Below are 6,211 nucleotides of genomic sequence, written 5' to 3'. Positions count from 1 at the left end.
TAACTTCTTGTAGGCATATTTGGATTTATAATTGGTTTTACAAATTATAATTTTGAGTTCATAATCAATTTTAATATGGTATTAAAAGTGACTTTTACTTCTTAATTTTTCCCTAAAGTCTTTTGAACGTTTGAAATGCACTTCCACCCATCCATTAATACTAGAGCTGGGAATTCGGGCGGGTCGGGCTTATTCGGGCTCGGCCATAATAGGCCCGGCCCGAATAAGCCCGAACCCGAACAAGCCCGCTTTCTCGAAAAGCCCGAATAGCCAAGCCCGGCCCGAATTCTTTCGGGCCTCGGGCGGCCCGAATACCCGAATTTAATTTTTAAAATTATTTTTAATTATTTTTTTACTTTGAAATTAATTATTTTATTTTATAAAAAATATAAAATATATTTTTTTAATACTTAAATGATGTCTAGGACTCAAATATATGGTATTTTAGTATAAAATGATTTAAAATTTAAAGAATTAATTAATATTTATTATATTATATATATTTTTTAAAAACATAATTTTTTATTCGGGTATTCAGGCCAAGCCCGAACCCGATCGGGCTTGGCCCAAATTTTTTCGGGCCTATTCTGGCCGGCCCGAATAGGCCCGAACATAAAAAAAATATTTTTTTTCTAAACCCAGTTCTAAAATTTTTCGGGCTAATTTGGGCTAGCTCGTCGGGTTTGGCCTGAATTACCGGCTCTAATTAATACGTCATAATGTCCATTTTTAATGGAGCTAGTCCCACCATTTTTTTATATTTTTATAATAACATATTGGGTTAAGAGTTAATTTTTCCTTTGATTTTAGACTGCCAATAGACCTTAAGGAAAAAGTTTAAAGACAAAATTGACCATTAATCCATTATTTTATCATTAAAAAGTAAAAAATGGTGGAACGTACTATACTAGAACCACACATTATGGCCCGTTAATAGCAAGGTGAAAGGGTAGTGCACTTTGAATTTATGGGGATAAAAATGACCAACAATTGAGTTTGAGATACCACATACTTTAAGGTAAAATTCAGAAACAAAAATAAGTTTTAACCTTTTAGTACGCAATTGAGATGTTTGAATTTTTTAAAAAAATCATGATTTTACCTGATTTTTAATTTTTCTTTTTAATTATACTTAAAATTAATTTGATAAATCAATTATACCTTATAATCTAATTAAATTTATTCAGAATTAATTATATTAATTAATTTCTTTTCATAACGGATCAATTTTATTGGATCATCGTGTATCCAAATATACCCCTAATTTGTCTCCCACAATGGATCATTCATCAATTGCATTAATTATTTTTTTCATAATTGGTCAATTTTACTGGATCATTGCATTTCCAAATGTACCCCTAATTTGCCTTTTACGATTATTCATTGTTCAGTTTGTGGCGCCCGTGACAAATGACAAACACACCCATCCCACTTGTTTCTTCTATATTTTGATATCTCTGCAAGTTTTTTTTTTTTGAGAAAAAATATACATAATTCCAATAATTATGTAATAATATTAGCATATTAAAAAAATTCAACCACAAAAAAATAATATTAAATAATTTTACTTAAAATTTATATCATATTAATTAATCTTTTTATAAATCATGTTAATTAACTAATGTTTTATAGATTATGATAACTGATTTTCATTTTATATAATATCTCAATATATTTATTAAATTTTTTAATTAGTTTTTATTTGAATTATATATTATATATGTCATTTTTATATCACTTTCATTCTCTTTTCTTTTGTATTTACATACCCGCTGATTTTATATGTCAATTTTACCCGTATAAAATAACCTTATTTATGCCTTAGTTATTGTTAAAATATGATTTTTTTGGGCTATAGTGGCATGATTTTGGGTAGTTTTATTATTATTATTATTATTATTATTATTATTATTATTATTATTATTATTATTATTATTATTATTTTGTGAGCTATAGCTTTGCCGGCCGAAGCATATCTAGATAGATTTTACCTTAACAAGAAATGGTTTTATAAGTTCAAGTTCAACTAATCATTTAGAAGGAAATATTATCAATAACTCATGGATTGAGAGAGTTTAGTGAAAGAGAAAGCATTGTTAACCACTTAGACAACGAATCATGAGTCACATTACTTCACACATAATTCCTCTTAAAAATGTGCTGACTGACTATTTAAACTAAGTTAAAGAAAATTGTACAATACTACTATATATTTAAAAAAAATTCCGGCAACATGTGGTTTAAAAATAGAAGTTTCTTTTTGGAAAAAAAAAATGAATTTTCTTGGACATTTTGCCCTCTATTCATACTAAATTTTATCCCTCTACAATCTAACATAACTTAATCCAATCCTACTTAATGTCAATAACAAAAATCCCAACACAAAGTTTAGAAAAATTCGACACCATGATAGTATAAAAATTAAACTTTCTCCGACATTTTTCCTCTCTTCAAATTGAATTTAATCAAATTCATTCCCAACAGCAACCTTCACCAAAAAAAAAAAAAACAGTTTAAAACATTTGAAAGTTATATAACAAGACCGTAAAATTTTATTACTATTCAAATTAAAATTCTATTTATCAGAAAGGTGAGTAGATTTTTTGAGTAAAATGGTGTGAGTTTGATTGATTAGTAATACCACCGCAAGTTTAGTTTGTTTTATTTCATTTGCACGATGCAAATAAAATTCCTCGTCTTTATCTAAACCAGTTTCTGGATTAGAGAGGATTGTGTTCAGTTGGTACCTTAACCACACACATACCACTCATTCCTTCTACAATATATATATATATATATATATATATATTAACTGCCAAATGAAACTAAAAAAAGTTTCTGCGGGGAGTATTCAATTTTTTTAAGGAAAAAAAATACATAATTGGGAGAATTATATAGTGATATTATCTCATTAAACAATCACGGAGAAGTAAGAATTGGATTTAAAATTTTAATTTCATATTAAGTATCATTTAAATATACTATTATAACTTCTTTTATATCTTATAGGTATCATTTTATTAGAAGTAATTTTATTTTAGGGACGGTCAATTTAGTTTTTAAGATGTCATATTATATTAACTAGTTATTATTATTTAATTTTTATTTTAGTTTTATAAGATGTCTTCATACACACTTTTTATACATATTTATATTAGTTTTAATTAGAAATGCACATGTCATTTATTTTATTTTCATTCTCTTTATATATATATATATATATTAAGCGTTGATTCGACATGTTTGTTTTACATTATAAAATAATATTATTTATGCCTTAATCTATGCTAAAATTTGGTGATCTGGGGTTTTTATTTCGTCATTTTCTTAGTCTGGTTATTGTTTGTGACTTTACATGACCTTTTTCTGAGAATTTTGATAGATTTGAGGTCAAAGAGTTCAACCTAACCTATTCGGTAAGGTTAAAAAATAAAAATACCTAAATAACTTATTGGATGGACATAGGCAAAAGGATCCCAAGTTCAAACCTTTTATCTTTTTATTTATATATATAAGTATAACGATTAGGTTTTATTAAATTATGTAGAAGTTTAAAAATTAATTTTATGTTATTATATTATTTAATTACCATTGCTCTATCCCTTATATATAGACTCTTTATCCCACCTACTTATTCTCAACTATGAGAGAATTAGAAAGCAAATTAAAGCTTCCAGTAATTTCCTGAACTTATTTAATTTCTCTTTATATAGACATATTTTTCTTCTTTATTCTTCAGTTGATTTATCTATATTTTGTTTTTGAGTCAAATATTTATAAGTTAGCTTTAATTTACCTTTGTTTTTAAAAATGCTTGGTGACTAAATGTGTATTGTTTAAAGGAAAAGACTTAAGTACTTAGCCTTATATGATTAATATAATTTTATTCAATGAAATCAAGACAAGCAGATTTTAATTTATTAATAATATTAATAATAAAAATTTATTATAGAATAAATAATTTATAAATGACACACATGTCTTAATTTAATTTAAAATAAGCACCAACAGTCAAAGCCATGTTTGATGTAAGCCCATTAAAGCCATCACTCAGGCCTCAAAAAATAATTGCTTGTACCCTATATAACCAGTTACTTTTTTCTCGTTAAGCATTAATGTTAATTATATATTTTTATTAATAATTTATTGCTTACTATAACTAGACCTTATTTTTTCTACTAATTAAACATCAGTATTAATTACATTTTCCCATTGAAAACTTATTATCCCACATTTCATTGTACCTATCACTCCCATTTTCCAATATCAATTAATTATTCTTTAATTAGAGAGGCAACGTTCATATACTGTCATTATGCCACAACTTTGTTACAATCTAACTATTCTCATCTCTCCTTCTCTCTCAATTGAATCATTTTTTGTCATTGTTGTCGATTTCTTATCCAAAAAAGAAAATTGCTATGTTGAATTTGTTGATTTGCTTTTGTTACCATTTGCCACGACTGTCAAATCCTTTTTATTTGCTTATTAGATTTTTTTGCTTGCTGTCTAATTGGGAAAAAAAAAAGAGAGGCAAAGAATGCCAATCATAGATCTAAGGTGTCAACCACATCCTATTTTACTCGTTATTTTATTATACCAATAACAATTGCTGCTGAAAGTAGTTTTTCAAAACTAAAATTGCTTACATATTATTTAAAATCAACCATGTTACAAACTAGATAATTAAATGGATTATCTATATTATCTATTAAAATTAAAATATTAGAATTACTTGATTACAAATTTTTAATATCTAATTTTTCTGTTCAAAAAGCAAAAAAAATAATATGAAATACTAGTTTTTCCCTTGTTTAAAACATGTTGGTCTCTGAATTGTGAAAATACCATTTGACTGATCACAAGAGACTTTCTTCAGGATCACCTATTCGCTGATATGATACAGCAAGCTAGATTGATTATGAATAGGAATTGGGATGTCAATTTAAATTTCATGCTTATATATTTTGCTTATAACGTTGATAGTTGTGCTAATTTTGCTCATTCGATGCACCATATAGCTGCATGTTTAACCATATCGTCCACCTTATGGTTAATGGTGGAGGAGGAGGAGAGTGAAATTAAAGAAACTTGTATGTTTTTGTAAACTCTCTGTAATTCTCTTTTGAATTTATGAATCATCTTTGTTGAAAAAAGAAAACTGGTCTTCAAGATTGTAAAAGCTCATTTTTAACATATTTCCAAGCAAAAACAAATAAAAAATAAGATGATTAATCGCCCATGTTGACACCACTACTTCTGGTTTGGGCAATAACACTAACAGAAGACAAAAGCAGAATTAGAAAACAGTGGAGAAGGGAATTCAGAGAAGAAGCCATACCCAGAATCTATCGAAGTTCCTCAAATTTGGATATTGGAAGATAAGGAACACGTTTGAAAGCGGAAGCGAAGATTACATTAAATGGGGTTATCAGGAAGTGAATATGGAAGTCAAGCTCAGGTGTTTTATGTCCTCTGGCGTCTGACTATGAGTTTGTCGAATTTTCATAAGGAGGACCCCCATAGCGTAGAGCTCATTTGCTCACTGATATTAGCTATTCTATAGAAACCGAACTCAAAAGGTAACGTAAGGCGTGGTTGATTTGATGTTTTAAAAAGAAGAAATTTCGATCGTAAAATCAGAGCTGGGTCTTAAAAATGGAAACGTTCGTTGAACTGAATTAGTTACTGTTCACAATTTATTAGTTCAACTGTGATCAAATTGGTTAATGTTAAATTAATATATTTTAATTTATACATTATAATTAAATAAAAAATATATAAAAATATTTATATTTTTCAAAAAAAGATTAATAAATGCTTGATAAAATGTTATATTGTTGATAAATACATGGTTAATATTAATTATTCTAGGTTATTATTTATTTTAATTAATTTTTTAAATTTTTAAATAATTCAGATTAGTTTTTAAGGGACCAGTTCGATTTTCAATCAGTTTTTATGGTTTTTGATTGATTTTTTCGATCAGTGATCAGTTCTCTGGTGGTCAATTTTAAAGGATCAATTGAACTAGACCAAGAGTCAGCCGATTGAACCAGTCGATTCAATATTATTTTTAAAACACTAGCTTCAATTAATAAAAAAAGTTGAATCAAAGTATTTTAAAATATCAAATTAGAGTTCTCTCAAAGAACCTGTGAAGCCACCGTGAGTAATAGCAATCCCACACAATAATAGTTTAGACCAGTTT

The sequence above is a fragment of the Prosopis cineraria genome, unplaced genomic scaffold (genome assembly GCF_029017545.1).
Source record: "Prosopis cineraria cultivar Desert tree isolate PC_DT_omini unplaced genomic scaffold, ASM2901754v1 PC5, whole genome shotgun sequence".
Taxonomy (NCBI): domain Eukaryota; kingdom Viridiplantae; phylum Streptophyta; class Magnoliopsida; order Fabales; family Fabaceae; genus Prosopis; species Prosopis cineraria.
The sequence above is the reverse complement of the archived record's forward strand: the minus strand, read 5'-3'. Positions refer to the sequence as shown.